Source organism: Macrobrachium nipponense, chromosome 8, assembly GCF_015104395.2.
Source record: "Macrobrachium nipponense isolate FS-2020 chromosome 8, ASM1510439v2, whole genome shotgun sequence".
Taxonomy (NCBI): domain Eukaryota; kingdom Metazoa; phylum Arthropoda; class Malacostraca; order Decapoda; family Palaemonidae; genus Macrobrachium; species Macrobrachium nipponense.
In genome coordinates this window covers 82,283,688-82,299,903 of record NC_087203.1, presented here as the reverse complement: position 1 = coordinate 82,299,903, position 16,216 = coordinate 82,283,688, and the positions used below count along the sequence as shown (strand labels likewise).

General features: G+C 34.4%; 1 protein-coding gene across 2 annotated transcripts in view; it reads left to right on the top strand.

Annotated features, from left to right (window-relative positions):
* LOC135222889 (lachesin-like) overlaps positions 1 to 16,216 on the top strand; it is a 599,243-nt gene that overhangs the window by 537,111 nt on the left and 45,916 nt on the right. The gene's annotated exons all lie outside the window — the stretch shown is intronic.

Sequence of the window (16,216 nt, the reverse complement as noted above, 5' to 3'; positions counted from 1 at the left end):
AAGGTGAACATACTTTCGGATAATAATATAATAATAATAATAATCATCATAATTTATTATTCAGCTCTTACTTTTAATGGTAATACCACAAACAGAAATCTCCCAAGAAATCTAGAAACCTAATACATATACATACATACATACATACATACATACATACATACATACATACATACATACATACATACATACATACATACATACATTCATACATATACATAAAAATCATTTTAATGTTAGTTATTTTTCATATTTCATGGATAGTCTTAATATAATACCTAGACTGCATAAGTATCGTGAATTGTATAAGCACTGAAATCACAGTAAATAAAAGTGTTTGATTTTAACTCACGTTATTATACGAAGTTAATATTAGTCCTACCAATCAAAAATCATGGTGTATACTGTATAATAGTTTACGAATGTTTTTTCTATGAATGGATGTCTACGGGAAATGATCTCCACGTTTAACTATAACCAAACCTTCACAAGAAAATTCTTCATGTATTGCAATTGCGTTGCAAGTGCACGCTACTTTACAATGGACAGAACACTGAATACTGCTGGCAGTTATCTATTACAGTTAAGTCAAGAAGACTGCGCATATTCAGTGGAAATGCCCTTTATAATTCGGGGGAATTGGTAATTAGTACATGCGTTATTCCTTTTACTTTGGGTACTCAACTCAAAGGGTAGTTTTTTTTTTTTTTTTTTTTTTTTTTTACTTGTGCTGTGATTATACGGAAATATTTGTTTTCGTTATTTATTTACTATTTTCTTACTTTTGTGTTCATTTACACATATGTGCCCTTTGTGCAAATTTGCCATCTTGATTAACGGCATTTTAAATAATTCTTTATAAGTATTTGTTCATTTGTAATAATAATGTTATTAACAGCAATAACAATAAAAATAAAATTATTGTTATTATCGTCTTCTATTATATTAATTATTATTAATATTATAGTTTTTTTGCTGTTGTCAAGTAAATCCTCTATGTAAAAAAATACATTTCCATTTCTTATTTCAATGTCAATGATTTTCTCGAAGAAGGGTACATCGAAAAATAATTTATACTATCTTATGCGAAACTCGGTGAGGCCTACACTTGATGGAATTATCAAGTCCCATAAAAGAGGAGGAGATTTCACAAAAAGAATCTAAAACAAAATCAGTGAATCAAACTTGTGACGGCTATATCAGGGATGGGAACCCGAGAGATCACTTGTGTCCTCCTCACAGTGGAACATTCATATTACCGCTTTAACTAATTCGCTTTGGTTATTTCACCGTGTATCATCTCTCAAGGCAGACTAAGGAAAAAAAAGTGACAAATGGAAGCTAATCTCTGAGATGCATCGGCTAACAAGACCTTATTATACTCTATTATTTATTATAGTAAGATGTATCTGCTGGATCGACTTGCATGAAGGAGGTAAAATCTCAGTTTCTAACAAACGCTAATAGCTGAGGGGAAAGAATTTAAGAGAGAAAGAATTTGCAGGAATATTAGCGTGAGTGCGAGGGGAAACTTCGAAAATTAATATAGTGAAAGTCAATGACAACGATAATTAGAAATAGATTAGGGAATCATTAGGATACATTTAATTACTCTAAACTTGTGTGATAGAGATCAGTGCGTTTTCTCTAAAAACGAAAAAAATGGGACTCGGTGAAATTGAAGATAATTAAGAGAGAGAGAGAGAGAGAGAGAGAGAGAGAGAGAGAGAGAGAGAGAGAGAGAGAGAGAGAAAATGGCAGAGGTTAATTAAAAGTAGTACAAATTATGGATCGTTTTAAACTCGAATCATTTTCTTTTTAGGCGAATCTTTCCCGAGGGAGGGAGCCACTGCATTTTTGTTTAGGAAAGCAAAACGGGATAGAAAAGCACTATTCGAAGAGCCTCAAGCTTTAAGCTTTAATGAAATGGGAGGGCTAACGGAGAGCTTTGCTGCAGACGAACATTAAACTTTATTTTCCGTGCGGACGAGAACAAAAAGGTGCATGTTAACTCGGCTGGTTTTAGAGTTTTAACACTGATTTTCAATTACGTAAAACGGTTATTATGTCTTTCACATTTACTAGGTTAAAGAATAAGGCAGAGAACAGTAGTGAAGTAAGGATCCAGTACAGCCAGTTGCTAATTAAGAAAGGTTAAAGTCGTAGAATACAAAATACGATGACACAGAAAATTCATGAGATATTTTTAATTTCAAAGCCTAATTATTTTTGTTTACCAGCGGAAGAGGAAACCTGATAGTAAAAGAGTGGGCATGGATTCCTTAAGTATTAATGGAAATTATTTAAGATAAGAGTCATGAGATATCCGCCGGAAATACTACAAACGAAACATAGAGTCCAAAATTAAAACGGAAGCACAAATATTTGCTTATTACCCAATAAAAAAAAAAAACTTTCGACGCAACTTTCATGAAACGCAATTATGAAATGCTTTTAATCACAGTAAAATTAACAGGAACTCAAACGAAAGCGGAAATGAGGAAAAAAATATTGAAACATCTCTTTAATTTAGCTTCTGTCAAAGATAGATTGTTGTTTCATGCTTGGAACAGTTGTGAATAATTTATGCATCAAGTAAAGTGTTGTTTTTTTAACAAAGTCGTCCAAAAAGATACGTTGTTTTCCATAAGTTTTTGGGGTGTTTGTGTGTGTACTTTTTTTTTTTTTTTTTTTTTTTTTTTTTTGCGCTGATGAGATAGCTGCTTATACTTCTGTTCTTCAGCAGGAAAATAACAATGACTAATTCTTACGCTCGGAAAGGCTATTATTATATTGCGTGTTGGTTTTGCTGCTGCTGTTGATTTTGTGGTCACCCGTTAGAAAAAGAAAAGAGTAAATACTGTAACTAAATTCAGAAAAAAAGAAAAGAGCAAATACTGTGTACTGAATTCCATCGTATATCAAAATCAACTAATCCAGAGTGAAAGAGCAAAAACTTTTATAATGCTATTATACGGATCATAAAGTAAATCCCCAAACGTCATAGCTCTCTCTCTCTCTCTCTCTCTCTCTCTCTCTCTCTCTCTCTCTCTCTCTCTCTCTCTCTCTCTCTCTGCTGCGTATAAGTAAATTAACGTATAAAAAAGTATGAGTTATGCTTGTGGCAGGATAGGAATCATACTCTCTCTCTCTCTCTCTCTCTCTCTCTCTCTCTCATCTCTCTCTCTCATATATATAATATATATATATATCTATATATATATATATATATATATATATATATTATATATATATATATATATATATATATATATGTATATATATATAAGATTAATTATATAAAAATAAGTATCAATTTTGTTAATCTCTCTCTCTCTCTCTCTCTCTCTCTCTCTCTCTCTCTCTCTCTCTCTCTCTCTCTCTCATGCTTTATAATAGCGCATCAGAATGGAATGCATAGCAATGAAATTGTTACGATGAATATTACAATATAACATTTTCATTCACCCATTAATAACTGCGATAAAAAAAACAAAAACTATTGGCACGACTGATATTGCGTTCGGAAAGGGGTCACTATTATTTAAGGGTAATTATATAAAAAGGCTATGAATTTCAGTTTGTTTTTGCATCGAAATATTCTCTCTCTCTCTCTCTCTCTCTCTCTCTCTCTCTCTCTCTCTCTCTCTCTCTCCTTGCCTTTGTGTATATATATATGTGTGTGTGTGTGTGTATTTATGCATATATGTACGTCTGTATATATAAATATATGTGTATATATGTATACCCACATACACACACAGACTATATATATACATATATATATATATACTATATATATATATATATATATATATATATATATATGTATGTATGTGTGTGTGTGTGTGAGTGTGTAGAATCTACTGGTCATTTTTATCAAAGACATATGTAATTGTAATAGCCACAATGCCTTCTCAACTTCTCAAATTCTTTGCTCTTTTTTGGACACGCTTGTCACTACAAAGCCCTCGGATCCAACTTCAAAGAATATAAAGAAACCATGATATCCGGTAGCGGAAAACGAACCCGCCATACCATAATCACGACGAGGTCACCTTGCCGACCTGACAAGGTCGTCAAAGTGACCTCGTCAGGCACAGCCGGTCGACAGTAGGCACGTACATGTTGCAACAGGTTGCTCGGGAAAGGTTTGCATCGTGAGGTCCCCTTAAACCGCCCTTGATAAAACTCAGCGATAGCTTATCTCTGATATTGATGTTAAAGGCATTTGAAGTCGTATATGTTAACTCATGGTACCAAATTTGAATGCAGTAGGCCAATCTTTGACCCTTTGGGCCCTAATTCCCAAAGGGAGTGGACTGCACCACCCGCTGCTATCAAGGTTGGGGTATGTAGGCTACAACCTCCTCCCCTGGTTGGTAAGTTGAAAGGGTGTAGGAGGCCCATAATATTGTGGAAACCCTTGGGTCCACATTCCCAGGGGGTTTCTCCCCCTTACTACTGAGGGTGCATTATGGCCCCTATATTGTAAGGATCCTGTTTGTAACTATACTGCTACATAGATGTCAATTCCAATAGCTGTAAAACATGAGGGCGTATGAAAAAAAGGGGTTATGACCCCTTTGAAATGGCTATCGCATTTCGGATTTTGACTAAAACCTTCCTTGAGGGGGAGAGGAGTCTATGGTAAAAATTTAAAAGCCTTAGCTGTCAACTCCGAAAGTTGTATAAAATGAGGGGTATGAAAAAGAGGGATTATGACCCCCTTAGAAACGGCCCTCGAATTTTGGAGTGACTAAAACCTTCCTGGGGGGAGGGGAGTCTGTGGTAAAAATTTGGTAACCCTACCTGTCAACTCCAAAAGTTGTGAAAAATTAAGGGGTATGAAAGAGGGGTTATTACCCCTTTAAAATGTCTCTCGATTTTCGGATTTTGACTAAAACCTTCCTTTGGGGGAGGGAAGTCTTTGGTAGAGATTTGGTAACCTTAGCTGTTAACTCCGAAAGTTGCAAAAAACAAGGAGGCATGCAAGAAGGGTGGTTATGACGACTTTACAAACGGCTCTCGAATTTCGGATTTTGGCTAAAACCTCCCTGAGGCGAGGGGAGTCTATGGTAAAAATTTGTTAGCCCTAGCTGTCAACTCCGAAAGTTGTTGGTGAAAATTTGGTAGCCCTAGATGTCAACTCCGAAAATTGTTAAAAATGAAGGGGTATGAAAAAGGGGTGGTTATGACCCCCATAGAAATAGCTATCGAATTCCGGATTTTGACTAAAACTTTCCTAAGGGGAAGGGGAGTCTATGGTAAAAATTTGGTACCCCTAGCTGTCAATTCCAAAAGTTGTAAAAAATGAGGGGATATGAAAAAGAGGGTTTTTGACCCCCTTAGAAACGGCTCTCAAATTTCGGATTTTGACTAAAACCTTCAAATGGGGAAGTGGAGTCTATGATAAATATATGGTAGCTCTGGCTTTCATAGTCTGGGCGTGCATAACGAACAAACAAACAGACAGAAACTGAGTTTATATATATAATATATATATATATATATATATATATATATATATATATATATATATATATACATATATATATATATACATATATATATATATATATATATATATATATATATATATATATATATATATATATATATATGGTCAGGTAGTCAGTCTATTGTTCTTATTGTTTATAAAACCGAAATCCCGGCTTCGAATTGTGGCCGAGGCTGCAACAATCATCAGTCACCGTTCCTTTGGGTGTAAGTTATTCTTAAGATACAGTTAACTAGATATTAAATTATTTAATGGCCTAATATTCGTGAAAAAATATGTCACGCATGTTTAAGTGACAAAAATTCTTGATTACCCGCGTATTAAAAATTCACCAATCAGTTGTCATAATGGAGACGGGTTGATATCAGTGCCAAGACAAGATCTAAATTCTACAGGAATATCTATAGCTGCCGAGTGGGAAGTCGGCTGTTTTTTGTTGTTCTAATCCAAAGGCTCAGATCCGAATCTTGGCCAAGGCAGAAGCGCTTCTCAATGTTTTGTGATTTTCATAATAAATGCTAATTGCCTTTTATTATTTATGAATAAAAGTCATACGTGGATTAGTGACAAAAATTCACGCACACACACCTGGCTCATTTACACCCATGCAAGCGTGCTTCTTCCCCAAGGACGTACTCTGATTGTAAAGGCAGCATTTATACACCAAAAAAATGTAAACATTTCTTGTTACCGCTTTACAGAAATAAATAAAAGGGGTCTTCAAGATATATATATATATATATATATATATATATATATATATATATATGATATATATATATATATATATATATATATATATATATATATATATATATATATATATATATAATATATATATATATATATATATATATATATATATATATATATATATATATATATATATATATATATTATATATACTGTATGTATGTATGCATATATGTATGTGGTGTGTATATTATACATAAGTAGATATTTGTATATGTAAATATATTTCAAAGCACGCTTTTACTTCGTTAGAGCAATAACGAGAGTTTTTCAGTATATTTTTGAAGCTGAGCAAATGTTATCATTATAATAAGAGAAAAATCCTCGAGGAAGAAGCGGGCGTGCAAATGGTAACCAAGTGTCACTTACCTGTAACTTACAACTTATTCGTAAATTTTGCCTTTGTTTCACTGCCCTTTGTCATATTACACGTAACACATATAATAATGAATTATCTATTAAAAGAAAGGCAATTTATTTTACTTTTGTACTAAATAAAAAGAATAGGTATCTGTTAAGCGAATTTTTATTAATTAAAAAAAAGTTGCAAAACATTTTCCAATAGGGCTCACTTCAACTCGTGATACGTATGCTTTATATTGGTTTTAGGGACCTTTTTAAGAAACCATAATAAATTACAACTCATTAAGTTTACAATGACACCAAATTTATGAACGTAGCATTAATATAAGGTTACACGGAACGATACCAAAGAATTACCGCTATTCATGTTCGTACGGCAACTATTCAACCCTACAAAGCAAGGTTTGGCGACCACCTAACGGTTAATTCATACCCATGTTATTGACGTACTAAGGTATCATAAACAAACACATTCCCTTCGCGGAGCAATGTAAGGCAAATGGTTATTTATTGTTTTGAATAAATGCATGTTGATAAAAGATAGAGATGAATATATATAATTATAATAAATAACCATAAGCAAACATTATATTTTCCTAAATGACAGAAATGCAGCAATAGGTGTGAATTAGACTGGTAGTTGCTCGTTCAGTCTTGCTGTTCACGGGTTGGTGTAGTTGTCAGGTGTTCATTTCAAATAAGAGTGTGTGAATCACTGAATTCAAGTTGATGCTTCGTTTTTTTATGCATATTGTATATATTCGTGATTATATGAAAAACGTTACTTAGTTCTTTGATCAATTTTATGTGCTGAGACAGACTCGGGAAGACCTGTATTTTGTGGTTAACTGACAAAGTTTCGTGTGGTTAACTGACAAAGTTTCGTCCTCTGTCTCTTACTCCTAACCATTCTGGTTGATGATAATTAACCCCGAACCTCATTTAAACCGATATAGGTTTTCAGTTCCTATTTTATCGAGGTGATAAGCAATTATATCAATAATTCACATAAATTATAACGAAAATTCATTTAAATTCTGATCAAAAAGTTAGGTTATAAGAGATTTGGATTTATTATCGTAGGGTAATCGTACGTCTGACAGCGCCTGGAAGAAAAGGTGAAAATGAAAATAAAGCACTGAAGGAAAGGGTGACGTAAAAACGAAAATTTCATTTGTTTTATCTGTATTGTTTGTCTGTCACGGGGTAAGGATTTGATTTTGAGTCATCAAACTTTCTAGGGTGACATATTCGTAAAGGCTGCATGCAAAATTTTGTTTGGGTCTGTTAAGCGGTCCGGATATCTATAGCATCCAAACATATAAACAAACATTCACTTTTCTGTATGTATATATATGTGTGTGTATGTGTGCATATATAAATATGCAGATATATTTACATAAACAGATATATATCTTTGAATATATACATATTTGTATACATATATATACAATTATATATATATATATATATATATATATATATATATATATATATATATATATATATATATATATATATATATATATATAGTTCATCAGTGCATGAACCAGTCTGTAAAAATTCCATGATGTGATTTGCATCCAACTATGCAAATACTGAAATGTCATCGATACTCAATCCAAGTTTGAAAATACGATAATATTTCCAATAAACGGGGAAAATTCTATTGCCTGCCCTCTTTTCACCAAAAGCTTCATTACTATAATGCTATATATATGTGTGTGTATGTGATTGTGCGTTTTTGTGCGTATTATCTTCCACGATTTTAAAGACAACATTTTCGCGGAAGGATAATATTATGGCACTGGTTATATCTGCTTATAAGAATTGAGTTGTTCCATTAAGTCCCACTTGTATTTCTGCTCTGAGCAGCTATCTGAAACAATGTGGACCTCTCTGGAGAGGCTCTGCACATTATTGGTCTTGACAGAGCGAATGCAAAAACTTCTGTTGGTAATTACCTGGATTTTTCTTCCAACTTGGATTTACTTCAGCTCTATCTGTATTCTCATTTTATACCTAGGAGGTTATTTTTCGTTTTGGTTGTTTGCCTAGTCCATTCACCTGACCTCTCCATACAAGTCAGCCTTCCCAATGTTCCAGATACTTTTAAAATGTCACAAACTCAAGATGCAACCGGTATGATCATCAATTTGTAACAATTACTTCGAGAATCAAAATTTTTTATATCCTTCTGTATTTTCCGAACGATTCACTTTGCGGCTTCTCAAGTTGCTACACATAAGGCTGACATGTACGGCGTCGTCAGGAGAAAGGACTAGCAAACAACCAACACTATTTTCGGTCTCCAGCCCACTTTAAAATAAATAAATAGCTAGATAAAAACCGTTGCTCTTTTGCAAATTATAAACTACACTTGTCAATTGCATTGTGTAGTGATGGATCTCTAAGCAGGAGTTTTCTACTGCTATATGCCAAGATCATGCATCCCTCAGCCCTTATTTTAATGAACAAGAAACTTGAAAACACGGAAGAATTGTAATCGCGAGAAGCATCGATAGCACGGATAAAGGACACTAATTTTGTGTTCAGTGAGGAAAAACATTACTTCAAATATGAGATGTGACTTGAGAGAGAGAGAGAGAGAGAGAGAGAGAGAGAGAGAGAGAGAGAGAGAGAGAGACCATGAAGATAACAAAAAACGATGAATTTCATCTACGAAGCTGATTAATTGAGGATTGACAATGAAATATTAGTTGACAGTTAGCGGAAATTGCCACATTTATTGTAATGAAAAAAATACGATTATCTCCGCTTATTCGATAATTATTCCGGGTAAAGAGGAGCTGTTCATTCTGTCTTTCGTTTGCCCAACGTGCGTTGGTCTGTTTTCATCCGTTGCGCACGATAAATGTCAAATTGTAATTTAAATCTTGATAATTCAACTGAAAGGTAGCTTTACCTACAATAGAATATTTATATGTATATAGGTATATATATATATATATATATATATATATCTATATATATATTATATATATAATATATATATATAATACACTTGTATCTTTTATAGTTCACTTTACAAAGAGGCCTCCCATTGATGCTTTCCTTATAATTTTCAATTACTTTGTCCCAAGTACTTCGCCAAACTATCAGATACATAATTCACTCCGTTGGTCAAGAGATGCAAAATGAGGGTTGGAACAGTGTGCCTCAAGTTCCATGCCTGGTCCCGGGAATTGAACTCTCGTCCCTCAACTGGCCAACTAAATATCAAGAACACACACACACACACACACACACACACACAACACACATACACACACACACATATATATATATATTATATATATATATATATATATATATATATATATATATACATACATACATAAAATACCATTAACAATCATTACGTGTATTTACCCGCAGAAGGTAAGAAACAAGTTAATCTTCCAAATGTATCAGTATCAGCATTCTATGCTAAGAGATCATCCTTGCAGTTTTAATCAACCCGTAAATGTCTTTGTTTAAATGTGTTATTTTACCTTGATATAGACAGAAGACTTTTAAATAAATAAAAACGAACAATGTTCTTCCTGAGCATAGATCCGTTCGACTCCCAATTTACTCTCTCATTTCCGTTTACATTGTTCGAATTATCTTGAAGAGATGCCCTCTAAAGTGATCGCCTACTTTTTAACAAAATGATAAAATAACTCCTTACTTGTTCAGCTTTTCACGCATCACGATTACGAACACTCATTCACACACATAAGCTGAACAAGTAAGTAATTATCACATAATTTTGTTAAAAAGTGTATGCTTACTTAAGAGGAATTAATTCAATATAATTCTACCAATGTAAACGAAAATAAGAGAGAAAATTGGAAGTCGAACGGATCTATGCTCAGGAAGAACATTTTTCTTTTTTATTTATTTAAAAATCTTCTGTCTATGTAAAGTAACACATTTAAACAAAGACATTTTCGGGTTAATTGAAACTCCGTGGATGATCTCCTAGTATAGAATGCTGATATTAATACAACTGCAAGATTAATTTGTTTCTTTTTTTATCCAGTTACATACATGCTATGACCATCAGTTGTGATGCAAATGACATGCGAACTTTTTTTTAGTTTTTAATTAGTTTATTTTCCCTCTACTTGTCAATTTTTCTTTCATTTTCATCATTGTCTTTTTATGTTGTCGACTTTTGCTCTTGATATATATGTGTGTGTGTCTGTGTGCAATTGTAATAGCCACGATGCACTCATAACTTCTCGAATTATTCGCACTTTTTAGATATGCTTGTTACTACAAAGCTTTGGATTCAAATACAAGAAATGTGAAGCAATTATGTTATCCAGTAGCGGGGAACGAACCAGCATGCCAAAATTGCAACGAGGTAACGTTCCCGACCTCTTCGTGGTCAGGTCGGCAACGTCATCTCGATGTGATTATGGGATGTGTTTTCGTATCCCGCTGCCGGACATCATAATTGCTTCATATTTATTGCACTTGGATCTAAGGCTTTGTAGTGACAAGCATATTCAAAAGCGGTGAAGAAACTGAGAAGGGGGCATTGTAGCTATTACAATTACATACATATCTGGTAAAAAGTAACCAGTAGTTATATATATATATATATATATATATATATATATATATATATATATATATATAATATATATATATATATACTATAATGGGCATTATGTCTGTCCGTCCGTCTGTCATTCAATCACGGCCAAACGGCTGGTCCGATGAGCATGAAACTTTGCAGGGTTATAGTGAGGAACTCTAAGATGGTTTATAATGGGATTTCATCCTACCTCAAAACCGCCACCCTGCCCCCCCCCACAAACCCCTCCCCTCCGCAACCCCAACCTCCCAAGAGGGTGGTGAGAAAGGATTCCCTGAAACGGAGCTGGCTCTCTCCCCGTGAAACGGGCTGGTTATGCCCGTAGACTTAGTTACTTTACGAATTTATCATACATAATTTCTGTATACATATGACTTATCATTTTGAAAAGAATACTATAGGATAAACATCAATGACATAATAGTTAAAAAACACTAGCAGGTCACGTATAAATGAAGCAGCAGATGAATATGCTTTTAGTGACGATTGGTAAATTGCTAGTATATATAAATTTCTGATTTTCATCAAGATCAAAACCAGTCTTTCAATTGAAAAGCAAAGACGCTGCCAACTGAGCCACACAAGTCATTAAAGAAGTTGGAACTTAAGTTCTTCACGTGAGTGTGTACTGATTATTTCTGTTATATTCGCTCAGAAGGGACAATCCGAATGAAATGCTGTCAGTTGGGTCACTGCTGAATCGGGAAGTTGGGTAAAGCACGCTGGTGTGCGAGGCCATTACCTTACCCAGGTGAAGCCTTCTGTACACTGGTACTTAGGTTCCTACTTCTTTTACGAATTGTGTGGTGCAGTTGGCAACGTCATTGTCTTTCAATTGAAAGACCCGTGAATACATTTCAGTTTTACATGTGATGTTTTGTCGATTATTTATATATATTATATATATATATATATATATATATATATATATATATATATATATATAATATATATATATATAAGAAGAGGTGTCCAATCAGACGACAGTCATGTACACGTGTTTATTAAGAAACGTTTCATGTTGTCACCAACACATCATCAGTCTGCAATTGAAATTCAACATTAAAATAAACTTAAAAATTACAATAAAATTAAAATATACTCAGAACGTTAAAATAGGGAATGAGAAGAAAACTACCTATTCATAAAGAAGGAAAGAGCTGAGTGACTGAAAACGGTAAGGTCTGCACACAACGTAAACCTCACGCCAGAGAGAGAGGAGATGATGAGGTGTTTGAGTTTAAACTAGGTGAAAGGTGCTTAATAAACGATGACTCAAGGGTAGTTAGATGGGTAGTTTGCTTTTTGGTGCCAATTATAGAAAAATGTTTCTTTTCGATAGTAACCTTACAACCCTTGCATGTATTCATATATTAGAGAACTCGGGATTAGAGATTCTGGACCCAGTTCTGTAACTTAATCCCAAATGGCTGTAATAACGGACTTGTAACAGTCTTCGTGAAGAACCAACATAAATACCAAGACATCTTGGGCATTCAAATTTATATATGATATTGGACTTCATGAAATCCTGTAATTTGTCCTTGTAATTAAAAAACCCTCCAATTTTTTGTGGATTCATGGGAATAAGATTAAGTTTTAAAAAACCAAATTCCTTTTCAATAATATTTCTAACTTTTACACGTAAACTGTCTGAATGAATAAATGGGATGGGTGCATACATAGTTAACTTAGGTACATTAAAATTAATTTTAATGTACCTAAGTTAACTATGTATGCACGTTGATATATTCCTCCATGCGTGTAAAGTTTTAGTGTTGGCAGTATATGTTTACAATGAAACGCCTAACTGCACCTTCGAGGATATCGAAATATGAGCGTGCATGCATTAGAAGTACCTGTGTTACCATGTTAGTCTAATAATAATAATAATAATAATAATAATAATAATAATAGTAATAATAATACATTCTTTTTTCAGCTCAAGGACATATAATAGTATTTTGTAGCTCCACCTTTCTTCGTTCTCTCTGTTCTGTTATTATTTACAAAGCATACTCCATATTAAAACATCGTCTAATAAAAGGTGATAAAAGGCACAACTGAGCAACAGAGAAAAAAGGATAATTGTACCAATAAAAAACGTATTACCTTTACAATGTAGTAACAAAAAAGGACAATGAGACTTGAAAAGTAGCGACAAACAGAATAATTGAACATTGAGAGATAGTAACGACAGGATGGCTGAACTTTTAAAAGGTATTAATAAACAAGATAACAACCATGCAAGAAGTTCGAGGAAAGAAAGTGTAGGCGGTCACTCACAAGGAACGGAAATGAGATACGTCGAATGAGAAGAATCGAGGGCGGATTCGGATTCCTATCGATGTCTGTGGACACAGCGCTTCTAAAGCACTGGAAAAGGAAGGTTTTTGCGGCAAGAAGGATGAGATGGAGGAAAAACGAATAGGGGATGAAAGTGCGGAAGAAGAATAGTTCTAAGCTTGAGAATAGAAATGGACGTGCAAAAGGAAAAGAGGAGAAAATCGTGGCGGTGAGCGGCGGAAGAGGATAGAAAATGACGATAACGAAAATTTTTTAAAATGAAGGAAAAGGAGCAATTCGATGGCATAAGGAGATGAAGGAAGATAGATAAAAGACGAAGAAATATGGTGGCGTGTTGGAAAGAATGTGAGGAGACAGGGAAGGGTACTGTTGGGGAAAGAAAACAGGGAAGGGAGTGAGAGGGTCGAGATGTGAGGAAGAGTGACGCTGTGGTTTACGAGTCCCTGGAGGAAGGAAACCTGGATTGAGGCAATGCGGTCGGAGTAATGTGAGGAAAATGTTAGGGCCGGGGGTCAACTCCCCCTTGTCCCCTTCCCCCTCCTCCGTCCCATTCCCAAGTTGTGATGCCACTTGAGGGGCCAGGCGGAAAATATCGATACAGCGGAATAAAGAAATTGTGAGAGATGTTTTTGACTGTAGTTAAGGATCCGTACCAGATTGAGATGTCTTTGATTCGAAAAATTTTTGCTGTTTTTTATATATGTATAGTTTGGAATTGCCTAGTTTGATTTTTAATTCAACTAAGTGAAAAGATACTTTTGATGGAAGCCATTAGTTACAAGTTGAAATATTCCAAAGATTTGTCTTTATATACTAACACTAGCACAACGATTGTACACAGAATGTATGTATATGTTGTATGGATCCATTTCATTTTAGTTACACCTTTCAGTATACTCTGGACATAAATACATACAGTTTACTGTTGTCCTAATCAGTCTTTTGATGGCCAAAGAATTTCACTAGTGTCCTGAGTGTTTCTTGAAGTCCTAGAGTACTTAAATGTTCATCTATGCCCTAGGCATCAGTTATGTCTTCATTTCTTCAAAATTACGTCCCCAGCGTCATGATGTCCAAAAAAGTTCAATGATGTCCTGAACCCTTCATTTAATGAACCGGTTTGTTCCATAGCGTCCAGCTTATCAGCATTATTTATTATTAAAATCTCTCTCTCTCTCTCTCTCTCTCTCTCTCTCTCTCTCTCTCTCTCTCTCTCTCTCTCTCTCTCTCTCTCTCTCTCTTATTTTAAAATTAGAAATTAATAATTCTAGAAGAAAAAGTCCTTAGCCCTAACGCAACAATACTCCTTTCGCTCTTTGGGTTTGTGTGTATGTGTGTATGTTTTAACCGGCGTCTTGAAATATATTCTGTACATTATCCCTCGTAACGCAAGGGACACTTTCTGTACAGCAGCCCTCTACTTAACGCAAAGGACACTTTCTGTATAGCATCCTCTACTTATTGTAAGGGACACTTTTTCTGAATAGTATTCCTCTACAATGTTTTTCTTCCAGCATTTATGCATATTCTGCTTTGGCACGTTCACTCGACTGTTGTCGTCGTGCGACGTTAGTGCTATCTTTGCTAGGGACCAGGTGTCCATTGTTGATTCTAAGGACTTTTTATTTTGGATATCAAGGGTTCTGCTATTAGGTCTTTTATAACGGAAAGCTCTTTTCCGTCATTCTGCATAACAGACCGTAGCCGTGACGTCGCGGGTCACGTGCTGGGCCATCTGGCTGTTTTCGCTCCGAGAGAAATTAAAAAGCCCGGATTTGAATCACTAATGAAATAGTTAATATATATGTAAGTTAGACATTTAGAACCGTATAATTTGATTAAGAAAATGAAGTACTTATATAATGCTTAGTATTTTTTAATTTTTATATGACCAACGAATATTTTTTACATGCTATTTTATAAAATTGTATTTTTCTTAATCAAAATATATTGTCTCAATGCTAACTTTCCTCCATTAACGATTTTATGGCCTTTTCAAATTCGGCCCCATTAATATCTTACGGGGCTATGGTGATTGCATCACACTACAGTACTCTATACAGCTTTTGTCCCAGATCCATTTCCATGTTTTTATCCCATTTGAGAATAGTTTTACAATCTTGGAATTTTTATTTGTATATTGCATCCTTTTTAAGAGATTATTTCATTAACTTTTGTCTTCATGGAAAACCAATCGCACCTCCTCCTCCTCCTCCTCCTTCTTCTTCCTCTTCTTCTTCTGTTTCTTCTTCTTCTTCTTCTCAAGGAGAAATATCACTCCTCTTCGGATGTGAAATTAATAATCCCCTTGAAGTGTTTGGTCAATACATGTTTCTAGCCCGAAGCATGTAGACAAACCAGTATTATTAAATGAACACTGATTTTATGGTTTCTGCGTGAAACGTGTTGCTTAAACATTTTGAAGACAAGAATACTTGAAAAACCAAACCGCAAGCTTCCTTGTCTCGTAACTCACTCCACTACAAAATTTCCTTGAGCTCTGCGAATTCCGTTTTGAATAACTTTAGACAGATAAACAAACACATACGGCTGAATGCGTTACCACCGACCAACTTCGTCGGCTGAGGTAACAACTTACCAATACAGTCTTTCATCACTCGCTGAAGTTATATATATATATATACGTATATATAGCATTT